The sequence below is a fragment of the Ictidomys tridecemlineatus genome, chromosome 11 (genome assembly GCF_052094955.1).
Source record: "Ictidomys tridecemlineatus isolate mIctTri1 chromosome 11, mIctTri1.hap1, whole genome shotgun sequence".
NCBI lineage: Eukaryota > Metazoa > Chordata > Mammalia > Rodentia > Sciuridae > Ictidomys > Ictidomys tridecemlineatus.
The window spans coordinates 28,569,528-28,585,058 of record NC_135487.1 but is presented as its reverse complement, the minus strand read 5'-3'; the positions used below and the strand labels follow the sequence as shown (position 1 = coordinate 28,585,058).

Sequence of the window (15,531 nt, the reverse complement as noted above, 5' to 3'; positions counted from 1 at the left end):
CAGAGAATAATCCACAAAGCTACAACTATCTTATATTTGATAAAGGAGCTAAAAGCATGCAATGGAGGAAGGATAGCATCTTCAACAAATGGTGTTGGGAAAACTGGAAATCCATATGCAACAAAATGAAACTGAATCCCCTCCTCTCGCCATGCACAAAAGTTAACTCAAAGTGGATCAAGGAGCTAGATATCAAATCAGAGACTCTGCGTCTGATAGAAGAAAAAATTGGCTCCGATGTACATATTGTGGGGTCAGTTTCCAAATTCCTTAATAGGACACCCATAGCACAAGAGTTAATAACAAGAATCAACAAATGGGACTTTCTTAAACTGAAAAGTTTTTTTCTCAGCAAGAGAAACAATAAGAGAGGTAAATAGGGAGCCTACATCATGGGAACAAATTTTTACTCCTCACACTTCAGATAGAGCCCTAATATCCAGAGTATACAAAGAACTCCAAAAATTAGATAATAATATAACAAATAACCCAATCAACAAATGGGCCAAGGACCTGAACAGATACTTCACAGAGGAGGACATACAATCAATCAACAAGTACATGAAAAAATGCTCACCATCTCTAGCAGTCAGAGAAATGCAAATCAAAACCACCCTAAGATACCATCTCACTCCAGTAAGATTGGCAGCCATTATGAAGTCAAACAACAACAAGTGCTGGTGAGGATGTGGGGAAAAGGGTACTCTTGTACATTGCTGGTGGGACTGCAAACTGGTGCGGCCAATTTGGAAAGCAATATGGAGATTCCTGGGAAAGCTGGGAATGGAAACACCATTTGACTCAGCTATTGCCCTTCTCGGACTATTCCCTGAAGACCTTAAAAGAGCGTACTACAGGGATACTGTCACATCGATGTTCATAGCAGCACAATTCACAATAGCTAGACTGTGGAACCAACCCAGATGCCCTTCAATAGATGAATGGATAAAAAAATGTGGCATTTATACACCATGGAGTATTACGCAGCACTAAAACATGACAAAATCATGGAATTTGCAGGGAAATGGATGGCACTAGAGCAGATTATGCTTAAAGCTAGCCAATCCCTAAAAAACAAATACCAAATGTCTTCTTTGATATAATGAGAGCAACTAAGAATAGAGCAGGGAGGAAGAGCAGGAAGAAAAGATTAACATTAAACAGAGACATGAGGTGGGAGGGAAAGGGAGAGAAAAGGGAAATTGCATGGAAATGGAGGGAGACCCTCATTGTTATACAATATTACATATAAGAGGTTGTGAGGGGAATGGGTTAATAAACAAGGAGGGAAATGAATTACAGTAGAGGGGGTAGAGAGAGAAGATGGGAGGGGAGGGGGGATAGTAGAGGATAGGAAAGGTAGCAGAAAACAACAGTTACTAATATGGCATTATATAAAAATGTGGATGAATCACATGAACCGATGTGATTCTGCAATCTGTATTTGGGGTAAAAATTGGAGTTCATAACCCACTTGAATCTAATGTATGAAATATGATATGTCAAGAGCTTTGTAATGTTTTGAACAACCAATAAAAAAAGAGAAAAAAAAAGATATCGTGTTCACTTACAAATAAAAACAAAAAAAGTTTAACAAAAAATTGTCTAGGAAATTCCTGTCAAATGAGGACTTCTGGTGAAGGAATAAAGGGAAAAGCAGTTAAAACAGGGAAGTGGCCACTTGAGTTTGTTTTTGTTTGGGGAAACTTTTTTTTTTAATAGCTACAAAATAGTAGGAAACAACCCCTGAAAATCTAGCATTGTACATGATAAAAAAAGAAGCCATGTAATAAACAGCTTCCATTTTATTTTCTTTTAGGAGCAGGGAACATAATAGCAATGTGGTCCTGACTCCTAAAAATTTGCCTATACTGCTGCACTGCTCACACAGGGGAGACTCAGAGCAGGGAGATCAGATAGATAGCCTAGATTCTATTGATAAACCCAGGCTTCTCCTAAATGTGCCCTATTCAGAGAAAAATAAGCTGACCTACCTTACTGCGCCACTCACAAGGTTCAATGTGGCTGTACTATATTACATAATAAAATCACTTAGCAAACAAGATACTCTCACAAAGCTAAACTTTTTTTTAAAAGCATGTAAAAAAATATACATTTGTACATATACACATTATACTTTTTTTTAAAATATTTATTTTTTAGTTCTCGGCGGACACAACATCTTTATTGGTATGTGGTGCTGAGGATCGAACCCGGGCCGCATGCATGCCAGGCGAGCACGCCACCACCTGAGCCACATCCCCAGCCCACACATTATACTTTTACAAACCAAATAGTTAACAGTTCACTTAGAGCTTTTTGTATTCTCTTCCAGGTCCTTTGTCACTCTCTTGGCTGTTCCCTAATCTGACATCATTCTGTTATATTATTTACTAGATCAAATAAATTCATGTATCCCAGTTAGCACAATCTATCTCTGGAGAGAGATCAGAATGGTATGATCTATCCTGAGGCAGTGAAATAGGTCTATTCACACATGTGTGAGGAAAGAGGTGTCTTGAGCATCACAAACCCAGCAGGCTGCCTTCCAGAGTAAGATGAATATTCCCAATGGTATGGCTCAGTGCCTGCCCATTAAAACAGTCAAAACCCACTCTGCATACTGCAAAAGCTACTTAGGATCTCATAATCAGGTCACACTGATTCACAAAGGAAGCAAAGTATTTCAGGAATTGATGGAGAAGGGTCACTTTGAACAGTGGTGGTTTGAAATCTGTGGGAAAAGTCACTGAACTCTTATAAAGAGAATTTTTAAGGGGTTAGCAGCCTCCCTGAAAAATTCAGGAAAACCAATAAGAAAAAGAATGGTTTTCATCTTTTCATAAAGTTCTTCTCCAGAGCCACTGAGGTTCTCCAGGGAGGAAGTAGATGCACTCTCTAGCTTCATGCGGTGGATGAACTTCCCATCCCGGGAGTCTAGCTTCTCCAGCCTCAGTTCCCTCCCTAGCGTGCCTTTTGAGGATGTTCAGCCTCTCCTCTTCCCTCCACTTAGCATTTTCCATCATCTCCTGCCGTTTTCGTTCCAGTTCCTCTGCTGAGAGTTTTCTGGTATATCCAGAAGCATGCCGCCTCTGATAGACCTCCTTTTTAGGTGATGGGCTCTTAGTCTGGTCCCTCTCTCTCCTGTTTGCCTTAGAGTTGTGCAGTTTGCTGGGCCCTGGGGACCGTGACCTTCTGCCTAGGGATCGAGACCTCTTGTCCCGGGACCCTGCTTCCTGCCGGTGTTTCTAAGGGGTGAGTTCGAGGAGCTTCTAGACCGGAACGGTTCTTCATCCCATACGCTCCCTTCTGCCCAGCCATCAGAGTACCCTGTTGTCCCTGGTTACGGTCAGAGTCCCTGACCTGTAAGCCATATCCAGGGACTTTAGACAAAACAGGAAAGGAATTTGCCATCTTCTTTTGAGATCTGCCCCCGGCTGGGCTCGTCGTCCATGCTGGAGCGATCACTACTCGAGCTTCTGTGTTTGTGTTTCTTGTGCTTCTTTTTCTTCTCCTTCTTTTTCTTCTTCTCCTTTTTTTCCAAACTCATTTGCAACTATTCTTTGATTTTCTTCATTTTCACAGGATTGTTCAATACCTCTCTATTTTTCTCCTCCTCTTTCTTCCTGATGATGAAGAGTGGGTCCTCCCGGGGATCTTGCTGGCCATGTCAAGCAGGGAATTGGCACCAGAGGGAGCGAAAATAGAGCCCGCAAGGAGTCCTGTCTCAGAAGAACATCCCCCCTCCTTCTCCTCCATCTTCTCAAAAACATATTTGTCAATGGGGCGCCCCAGCAGGTACCCATCAGGATTCACCATCCCACCAGGACCCTGGTACATCCAGTCCAACTTTTCTTCTTTTTTCTTGACATCCCCAACATCCTCGGCATAGCGCTGCATCTCTTCCCGGGCCCTCTCCTCTGGCAGTTCCCGCTGCAGTTCCTCAATCTTCTTCCGCTCTGCCTCAGGCTTCTGCTCGGCCTTCCACACTTTCTCCACATTGCGAAGGGTCTGTGGGTGCCAGCTCTTCTTCAAATTCAGGTCTCCGCCTCCCAAGATGACAGAGACGTCTTCTCGCTACGCAGATGTGGAAGATTCAGGGAAGATCAAGAAGAAACAGGGACGACCTCTCCGAACCTGGCCCTGACCGGCACTGGCGGCCACTTTCATCACCTGGTCCTAGCTTAATTATTTAAAGCCCTAATGAGAACATAGGCTGCCTGGGGGAGATGTACAAGTTTCTTAATATTGATTTTCCCAACTATCAGATAGGATTATAATAGTACCTTTCTCATACCGTTTTTGTGATGATTAAATGAGTGGATATTTGAACAATCTTTAGAATAATAACCAGAACATAGAAAGCAGCATGTAAATGTTAGCTATTACATTTGTTTTCTTCTCCTTGCTCCTATATTATATATAGGGAAACCAAGATATCACAATTACATAACAGGGGTGGTACTTGAACTCAGGTCTCCTGATCCTAAGTTTGATGTTCTGTCCATCACTGTGCATATCCTGTAGCCAACCACCTATTGCAAAGTTGCCTTGGGAAGAGTGTTAGAACCTAAACCCTGAGGATATGTTTTAGTCAGTTTTGGGCTGCTAGAACAGAATTACACAGCCTGAGAAATTCATAATTAACAAAATTTTATTTAGTTCATAGGAGGTTCAGAATCCAGGGCCCATATCTAGTGAGGGCCTTCTAGCTGCTTCATACCACAGCGAAAGACACCAAATGGCAAGAGGATTGAATTCACTTTTGTAACAAACCCATTCCTGCAACAACAACCCACTTTTGCGATAATAACATTAGTTCGATCATGAAGGCAGACCTTCATAATCTAATCACCTCTTAAAGGCACCCCCGTCCAATCTGTTGCATGGGGGGGATGATATTTCCAAACCTTGAACTCTGGGGGATGCATTCAAATCACAATGGGTTTTATGAGAACTAATGAGGAAGCATCTCAATGCTTCTGCTCCTGATTGGAGAACCAGGCTACTCCAAGTTGACCTGCCCAGATGGGCTTCCATGCCTGTATAATTGAAGAAGAGGAAGAAGGCTTAGTAATAATAATAAAAGATTTGGAGAACTATTTTGCAAAAATAATTCTGCAGTCAAAAATATATCTTCTAGTGTTTTAGAAAACAGGAAGTACAGAAATCACAAGAACCACTACCAATGATCTCATCCGCCAGAGGCAGCAAAGTGAGTGATTCACAGGAAGATGCCTGGGAGCTGCATTCCAAACTTCCAACTGCTTCCTGTCAGCTAAAGCCCTAGGCCTGTTCGCCACTCATAAAATTATGATAGCCTCTCCTTTCCTTCTGTTCTCCAAATCTCACATGAGCACCTCTTGCTGATAGAAAACAGTCTTCATCCTGTTGTCAAGGGAATCTGAGAAATGTAGTTTTGAGCCTTCCAGCCCTCAAAATACAGGGGAAAGCCTAGAAGGAAAAGAGAATGTTCCTAAAATGCCAATAATTTGGTATGATCTATACCTTTGGCCATCAGTGAAATTCATATATGTTCTTCTATTTATATCTCACTTTCAAACAACATAACGACAATTTCATGCTTCCTCCTAATATGATTCATCTATCCCTCACTTCCACCAGGCGACCAGCACACTGGTTTCATTAAAGAGGTTCGTGGCATAAAAGTTAACTAGTGAGATCAAAATAAACACACAGACTCAATTACCTTTTTTTATGACCAGGTCCGAGACAACTCTCACCTCTCTGGCTCACACCTCAAACCACCCGGTAGGGCAGCAAGGCTTACTCAGGGCTAGCAGGAGAGAGAGACAGCACGCCAGGGAGTGGCCTTTTATAGGGGAACAAGAAATTCAGGGGAAAATTCCATCCAATGAAGGTTGAGGGGGGCAGCATTCCAAGGTCAGGGTCAGTGATTGGCCTCAGGATCAGTGATCAGACACACCCCCGCACGGACAAGCTCTCGAACCTGGAGAGGGTGGGGAAAGCTCCGACACAGTTTAGCCAGAGCACCTCACACCCAATCCGGGAGGTGCCCAATCACGGGCAAGAAAGGCTTCCCACACCTCACATGAGTGAAAGTATTATTATGGGATGAATTACATTTCCTCAAAATTCATACATTGAAGTCCCAGCCCCTAATATCTCAGAATGGAACTGTATTTAGAGACAGGTTGGCCTTGACAGAGGTAATTCAGCTACAATGAGGTGGTTTTGGGTTGGCCCTAAACCTGATGTGACTAGTGTTTTTGTAAGAAGCCATTTGGACACAAAGAGGGACACCAGGAGTGTGCACACACAGAGAAAAGACAATGTGAGGACACAGCCAGAAGGAGGCCATTTGCAAACCCAGAAGAGAAACCAGACCTGCTGACACCTTGATCTCAGACTTGCAGCCTCCAGAGCTGTGAGAAAATGAATTTGTTGTGTAAACCATCCAGTCTGTGGTATTTTGTTATGGCAGAATGCTATGCTTTGAATATATCGGGTCCCATCAAAACTCATGATGAAGCATAATTCTTCAGTGTGGCAGTTTTGGGAGGTGGGATCTGGTGGAGGTGTTTTGGATCACAGGGATTGAGCAGAATAGAATGAGTAGAATAATACTATGTCCTCAGAATGGGTAAATTTTTCCTTTCAAGAGACTGGATTAGTTACCACCAGAAAATGCTGTTATAAAGCAAGATTACTGCTACAGCTTTGTCTCTTCCATATGTTACCACTTGACCTTCTACTTTTCTTCCTTTTTTTTTTTTTTTTTTTTTGCAGGGGGCAGGGGTCCTAGGGATTGAACCCAGAGGCACTTTACCACTGAGCTATATCCCCAACTCCTTTTATTTTTTATTTTGAGACAGGATCTCGCTAAATTGCTAAAGATCTCACTAAATTGCTGAGGTTGACCTGAAACTTGGAATTCTCCTGCTTTGGGCTCCTGGGTTGTTAGGATTACAGGTGTTCGCCATCATGCCTGGCTGACCTGCTTTTCTTTCTTTCTTATGTGGGGGGGGGGGTGGTACTGGGGATTGAACTCAGGGGCACTCAACCACTGACATGTCCCTAGCTCTCTTTTGTATTTTATTAGAGATAGGGTCTCACTGAGTTGCTTAGTGCCTTCTTAAATTGCTAAGGCTGGCTTTGAACTTGCAATCCTCCTGCCTCAGCCTTCCAAACCACTGGGATTGCAGTTGTGCGCCTTCCTACTCAGCTCTGGCTGACCTACTTCCTATCATGAGACCCTCACTGGAAACCAAGCAGATGTAGGTAGCTGCCCATTCTTGGACTTACAACTTCTAGAACCATGAGCCAAAATAAATCTTCTTTTTTAAAGTAAATTACTCCCAAATCCTCACCTGACTTTTTAACAATACTCCTAAAATACAAAAAGTAAAATTACGAATCATTAAATGGGATGGATTAAAAAAAATAAAAAGCTTCTTCTCAGCAAAGGAAGCAATCACTAATGTGAAGAGATGGCCTATAGAATGGAAAAAAATCTTTACTACATGCACCTCAGATATAGCATTAGTCTCCATGATATATAAAAAACTCAAAAAAACACCAAAAAGCTGCAAATAACCCAATCAATAAATGGGCTAAAGAACTGAACAGTCACTTCACAGAACAAGAAATACAATCGATCAAAAAATGTATGAAAGAATGTTCAACATCTTTAGCAATTAAAGAAATGCAAATCAAAACTACTCTAAGATTTCATCTCACTCCAGTCAGAATGGTAATTATTAAGAATACAAACAACAATAAATGTTGTTGAGGATTTGGAGAAAAGGATACACTCATACATTGTTGGTGGGGCTACAAATTGGTGCAACCAATAATGAAAAGTGGTATGGAGATTCCTCAGAAAACTTGCAATGGAATAATCATTTGACCCAGCTATCCCACTTCTCGTTGTACACCCAAAGGACATAAAATCAGCATATTACAGTGATGCATCCACATCAATGTTTATAGCAGCACAATTCACAATAGTTAAAGTATGGAACCAATCTATGAGCCCTTCAACAGATGAATGAATAAAAAAATGTGATATATATTTGATAGAATATTACCCAGCCTTAAAGATGAATGGAATTATGGCATTTGCCAGTAAATGGATGGAGCTGGAGAATATCATGCTAAATGAAATAAGCCAATCCCTAAAAACCAAAGCCAATGTTTTCTATTATATGCAGATGCTACTTCACAAAGTGGGGGGGCCTAGAAAAGAAAAGAGTTACTTTAGGAAGAGGGGAGTGAAGGGAGGGGAGAGGGCATAGGGGTAGAAAGGATAATAGAATTAATCAGACATTATTACCCTATGTACATATATAACTATATGACAGGATGATTCTACATCATGTACAACCAGAAGAATGAGAAATTATACTCCATTATATATGATGTACCAAAGTGCATTCTATTGTCATGTATAACTAATTACAACAAATTTAAATTTTTTATTTATTTTTTTTTAATTTTTTTTATTGGTTGTTCACAACATTACAAAGCTCTTGACATATCATATTTCATACATTAGATTCAAGTGGGTTATGAACTCCCAATTTTACCCCAAATGCAGATTGCAGAATCACATCAGTTACACATCCACAATTTTACATAATGCCCAATTAGTAATTGTTGTATTCTGCTACCTTTCCTATCCCCCCTCCCCTCCCCTCCCATCTTCTCTCTCTACCCCATCTACTGTAATTCATTACTCTCCTTGTTTATTTTCCCATTCCCCTCACAACCTCTTATATGTAATTTTGTAGAGCAATGAGGATCTCCCTTCATTTCCATGCAATTTCCCTTTTCTCTCCCTTTCCCTCCCATCTCATGTCTCTGTTTAATGTTAATCTTTTCTTCCTGCTCTTCCTCCCTGTTCTGTTCATAGTTGCTCTCATTATATCAAAGAAGACATTTGGTATTTGTTTTTTAGGGATTGGCTAGCTTCACTAAGCATAATCTGCTCTAGTGCCATCCATTTCCCTGCAAATTCTATGATTTTGTCATTTTTTATTGCTGCATAGTACTCCATTGTGTATAGATGTCACATTTTTTTTATCCATTCATCTATTGAAGGGCATCTGGGTTGGTTCCACAGTCTAGCTATTGTGAATTGTGCTGCTATGAACATCGATATGGCAGCATCGATATGTAGCATGCTCTTTTAAGGTCTTCAGGGAATAGTCCGAGAAGGGCAATAGCAGGGTCAAATGGTGATTCCATTCCCAGCTTTCCCAGGAATCTCCAAACTGCTTTCCAAATTGGCTGTAACTAATTACAACAAATTTAAATTTTTTAAAAAAAGAAAAAAATTACTCAGCCTTGGGTATTCTGTTATAGCAACAAAAACAAACTAAGATCAGAATGTTCACACCCTCCCCAAAACACATAAAATCCCGTCATTATATCCATATGAGGGCGGCATGAATTTTTCTAGTTGAGTCACAACCTTACCTCAATATCTTGCAAGTGAAGGATAAAAGCACAAAATTAATCAATCAATGTTCCCTGCATAAGATGGTAAAGAAAGAAAAAAAGGAAAACTTGGTTAATATATGCAAATATGTGAGCTGGGGGTATGGCTCAGTGGTAGAGCACTTGGCTAGCATGCAAAAGGTCCTGGATTCAATCCTCAAAAAATATCCCAAATAGCCAGGCATAGTGGCACACGCTTGTGATCCCAGAGGCTGAGGCAGGAGGATTGTAAGTTCAAAGCCAGCCTCAACAACTTAGACCCTGTCTCGAAATAAAAAAAAATAAAAGTGCTGGGATGTGGCTCCATGGTTAAGTACCCTGGGTTTAATCCCTGATACCCCAAAACACGCACACGCAAACGCACACGCACACACACGCACACACACACACACACACACACACACATGCACACACTTGTATGTACAAACACATATACAACAAAGTAAATGTCAAAAGATGTATAGTTGTAATAGTCTCTACTTTTATATCAGAAAACATGACAATAGTCAGAATTTACAACCTACTTCAACTCCCCATTCCATGTTCACTTTGCTTTCAGCCAACAGCACCTCAGTGACCATGACTTAACTACCCCAGACACTGGGAGTGCTGTAAATGGCAGCAGGGAAATGGAGCAGCTTCTAGAAAGAGGTCTTTCTTTCTTTCTTTCTTTCTTTCTTTCTTTCTTTCTTTCTTTCTTTCTTTCTTTCTTTCTTCCTTCCTTTCTTTCTTTCTTTCTTTCTTTCTTTCAATACAAGAAAGATGGAATCATGTTTTTTGTTTTTTTGCTGTGAGAAAAGCCAATGTTACAGAAAAATAAAAGTAATTTTAGAAGCAATGACCTTGACTAGGGAAATAGATTTGAGTGCACTAGTAAAGAGATTGGCCTAAGAGCATACTCAGTTTTATCCAATGAAGCAGAAAGGAAGACATAGTGCATGGGTAGAGGTGCCTGGCAATGTATGGACTTTGTCCTTTAAATAAGGGAAATTAATGACATATTAAACAAGGGAAGTCTCATGGATAGTCTTTGCTTAAGAAAAATCTCTCAGGCTGGGGCGTGGGTGAGGGAAGCAGCAGGGGTCAGTGGTAAAGGGCTCACCTAGCATTCATGAGGCCTTGGGTTCTACCCCCAGCACTACCAAAAAGAAAAAGAAAAGAAAAGGAAGCCTGAATCTATGCCTACTATGTCAAAAAGAGATTTAAGCAATCAAAATGGAAGACAAGGAGACTTGAAGGAGGGAGGAGGCTGCCATACCTTCTCAGATCAGAAATGCAGAAATTATAATGGTCTGGACCAACATGGTGACAGTGATAATGTATTAGAGAGCTAAGAGAAAGAGATGAAGGCTTGAGCTGTCATGCAAATACTTTGGCTGCAAGTGAAATGGGGAAGTACTGCAGGCCTTCTCTGATCCAACACTCATTTTTAAAATTATCACACTGGTTGCCATGCTGCCCATATAAACTAAGGACCACGGTGGAAGCAGGGAGACCATTTTGGAGGTTGTTGTAACATTTCAGGGAAGGTTAATAACAGTATTTGAATCAGGATGATGGTAATGATAAAGAGTGATCAGATTGGAATGTATTTTGAAAGTAGAGCCAACTGAATTGGCTGATGGATCAGACAGGACATAAGGAAAAGAGAGGTCTTGGGGGAAATGCTTTATTTATTTATTTATTTATTTATTTATTTTTTAGTTGTAGTTGGACACAATACATTTATTTTACTTATTTATTTTTATATGGTGCTTAGGTTCAAACCCAGGGCCTTGCCCATGCTAGGCAACTCCAGCCCGTGCCTTATCCTTTTAACTTGAACAACTAGAAGAACTAAATTGCCACTTACTAAACTATGGGGAGCCACTCCAAATGCATGTACCTTTAAGTCCTGATGCACTACCAGGACCTGAAAGATCACTGTTTTCTGGCGCAGTATTACCCTGACTCTTGACTTAGGCCCTAGGAGAAGGCGGCACCCAAAGGGGTTGAGCTACACTCACCTGTTCCTTTGTAATCCTACCCTTGCCTCATTTAAATGGCTTCTTCCCAATAAAAGGGTTCAGCACATGCTCCTTGCTCTCTTTCCACGGACCCCTAATGTCAGAGGAGCTGTCACAGGACCCAAAGAAAAAGGTGTTTCTCTGTCTCTGTGTGATTATTTTGTGCCAGCCCAGGTCACCTAGAGCGACCTTGAATGTTCAGTCGTGGCGACACCAAATTAAAATAAATCTGGAAGAGGAGAAGGGTGAAGATATATGGGTTGAGGAGTAGATTTAAGGTTTCAGTTTTGAAACTTAAATTTTGAGATACCCCTTAGTGTTTTAAATAGAGACACTGAGTAGAAATTGAATATATGAATGTGTATTCGGGACAGTGGATGAGGATGAGTAAACAGCTTGGAAAACATCCTTTATTTAAATCCATGGGACCAGAGGAGATCCCCTAGGCCAATGGTTCTCCATCAATGTAGTCCACCTGTTAGAGAAATTTTGGGGGAATTGTTAGAACATTGTTTCTGGCAGGGGGTGATTGAAATGGTTATGATGGTTAGGGTGGAGAGCACTGCAAGGTTCAGTGAGTGGGTCTGGGGCTGCCAGGCATCCTGCAATACACAGGACAACCCTGCACAGCAAAAACTGTCCCACATTCCACTCCATAGGATTTTTAAAAATGTTCCATCAGACATTTGTTTGGTGGGGAAAAAAAAACAAAACCAAAATTTCTTGTTTGTCTCAACCTAGAATTTAACTGTTTTGTACATGAATACTAAGTATTTTTGTATAGTTTTAATAACTGAATTTTTCAAAACCACTACTTCCATGTAATCGATGGAAGAGCATGCTTTGTTTTGTTCAGAAAATCAGCAACTTGGCTGTTTGCTACGTTTGAGGTAACAGTCCATTTCTCCTGGATCAGTCTGCATGTGCAGCTTGGGCAGGCACAGCAATTCTAGGAATGTCTGCAAGCATTTGGCGATGACATAGGAACTCTGATGAAATTGCTCATAGTTTTTACGTGCTCAAATTAATATTGCAAATATTAATTTCCCTTGCTTCTCTTTATATTACATTTAGGAAATAAAATTCATTTGTTTGAAATTACATGTGGACATTGGTGTGGGGGATATTCTCCACTTTCCCCTCCAGATCCACCTGTTCTTCTGCACCCTGTTTCCTGCCCTAGGAGACAATATAAAAGATGGTATCAACCAGCTGTCTTGCCCAGTGGCTTCCAGTTAGGTTCAACCAAATGAAGACACACCACTTCCTCATCTTGACTCTTCGGGCCTAGGGCAGGCAGAGACTCTCCCAGTGCTTCATGGTTTCTTGTGAGTTCTCTTAAATTTGCCCACATCTTTGGCAATAGTCCCTTATTAAGCTGATCTCAATTGAACTCATTTTGAGTGTGCCATCTGTTTCCTGCCAGGCCCTAACTAACACAGTAGTTATATTATCTCTGAATTTCATTTCAGGACAGTAAAGGGCCAAGTTACAAGGATTTTTTATAAAAAAAAAAAAAAGGAGTAAATTAGAATGTGGACCATTTTATAGGACAATTGAGCTGGTTCTGCAACACATCAATGGCATGAAAAAGTAAAGGGGAAGAACAATTGCTGAAGATGAAATAGATTGAAAGGGAACAACAAAATGTAATGTGTATACAATTTTTGGATCCAAATTGGAACAAATTCAACTGTAAAAGGACATATCTGAGAAATTAGGAAAAGAGTAATTATAGATTGGTTAGTAAATGACACCTAAGAACTATGTACAATTCTAGTAAGTATGATCATGACATGATGGATATGCAGGAAAATAGCCCGTACTTTTAAGAAATGCATATTTAATATGTAGGAGTGAAATGACATGGTGCTCACAATTCACTTTACAATATTTTGGCAAAGAAAACAAAAGAAATCGATGAATTTTAAAACTGAGAGAAATATGGTTGAATATTGAATGTAGGTACAGGTAGTTGAAAATACATTGTATTGTTTCCTCTACATCTGTATGTATATTTGAAATTCTTTATGATAAAAGGTTTAGAAAAAGGGGAGGATATAACTCAGTGGTAGAGCATTTGACTAGCTTACATGAGGTACTGGATTTGATCGCAGCATAGTGAAAAGGAGGAAAAAAAATAACTTGAGGTGGATCAGAGACCTAAATGCAAAAACTACAATAGCCAACTTCAAAATAAAACATAAGAAAACACTTTTTGTATTGGGGTAGATAGGTTGGATTCACTTTGTGGTCCAATGTTTCTTAATTAGAACACAAAGGGAACCAAACTATTGTAAGGGACCGGCGAAACGTCAGAGGAAGAGACCACCAAGAGACCACTCATGCAATTGGCAGAAGGGGATTTATTGATCCAGCATGCTGGGGCTCCGTGCCCACTCAAGAAAGGAGAGCAGCCCAGAGCCCCGGGCAGGGGTTGAGCAGTGCTTAAGTACACTTTTGGGGGAGAGTGAGGGCGGGGGGGGGGGGGGGGGGGCTTTTTCATACATCAGAACAAATCAGCATGAAGCACGGGAAAATTGAATAGCAACTCTTAGACATGATTAGCACATTCATTGGCTGGAACAGGGCAGGCGGGGGTGATTGGACACTCCTAAGCAGGGTACACATTCAAACTGATTGGTTTTGGGCCCTGGATGCCTACGTGCAGGGTCCTAAGTTATTAAACAACTAAATGGCCAGTAGGGCATTGTCTTAACTGCCTCAGGAATTTCAGGTTCTGTGTGCAGTTCAGAAACTCTACAATACCTAGTCCTTTACTTTTTAACCCAGGCTTTGCAGTTTAGAAGCAGCTTTACAATGCCTGGTCCTTTACATTTTAATTCAGGCTTTGCAGCTTAGAAACTTTACCCTTTCACTATAAAATTAGACTTAATTAAAGCTAAAAACATCTAATCATTAAAAGGTATCTATCTGTAAGCCAGGCGTGGAGGCACATTTCTCTAATCCCAGCTACTCAAGAAATGGAGGCAAAAGAAAATTACAACTTTGGAACCAGCCTGATCAATTTTTTAAACTATTTCCTTTTTAATATTTATTTTTTAGGTGTAGATGGACACGGCACAATTTATTTATTTTTATGTGGTGCTAAGGATCGAACCTGGGCCCCACCCATGCTAGGCAAGCACTCTATAGCTGAGCCACAACCCCAGCCCCCAGCCTGATCAATTTAATAAAATAAAAACGGCTGGAAGTGTAGTTCAGTGGTAGAACACTTGTGTGGGGCCCTGGATTCAATCTCCAATTCTGAAGGAAAAAAAAAAAAACATGATTAGGAAAGTAAAGCAGGGCTGGGGCTGGGGCTCAGTGATAGAGTGCTCGTGTAGCTTGTGTGAAGCACTGAGTTGGATCCTCAGCACCACAGAAAAAAATAAACAAATAAAGGTATTGTGTCCATCTACAACTAAAAGAAGAAGAAGAAGGAGGAGGAGGAGGAGGAGGAGGAGGAAAGAAAAAAAGAAAGTAAAGCAAATAGACATATTAAAGTAAATAAATTGATTTAAAAAACCCTCATGTTCAGAACATACAAAAAACTCTATGTATCAATAAAAGATAGTCAATTTAAGAGTGATGCAAAAGACTTTAAAAAGCATTTCAGAAAAGAGGATATATGAATGGCCAATAAATATGAAAAAGTACTTTAAATAATGTCTCATCAAAGAAATGCAGATTAAAACTACAATGAGATACCATTTAGCAGAATGACTAAAAAAATTTTTTTGCCAGCTGTCATTATCAAAGGTTGCTGAGAATGGGGAGTTACTGGAAGACTCATATGTTATTATTTGGCAGTTTCTCATAAAAATCAAACATATACATACACTACCAATCCCACATTAAGACATCCAGTGTTGTCCTTCTGTATTAACAGAAATGGCCACCAAGCCCATCTGCTGCAAGTCATCGAATGTTGGACAACCAGCTCCGAAATCTGGGCCTTGATAGAAATGAAGAGGGAGAGGAAGACACCAGATAAAATCTTGGTCCTGGAATAACTCACAAATTTGGTGGGAAACAAAAA

General features: G+C 40.5%; 1 long non-coding RNA gene and 1 pseudogene across 1 annotated transcript; both read right to left on the bottom strand.

Annotated features, from left to right (window-relative positions):
• Window positions 1–2,065: 2,065 nt before the first annotated feature.
• Window positions 2,066–4,295, bottom strand: LOC101969724 (pre-mRNA-splicing factor CWC25 homolog pseudogene; annotated as a pseudogene).
• Window positions 4,296–4,636: 341 nt separating this feature from the next.
• LOC144367706 (uncharacterized) lies at window positions 4,637–5,796 on the bottom strand. Its single transcript, XR_013427230.1, has 2 exons — window positions 5,711–5,796; window positions 4,637–5,042 (listed from the first exon to the last, which is right to left on the bottom strand). It is a non-coding gene; the product is annotated as an uncharacterized LOC144367706 (long non-coding RNA).
• Between the last annotated feature and the right edge of the window lie 9,735 nt (window positions 5,797–15,531).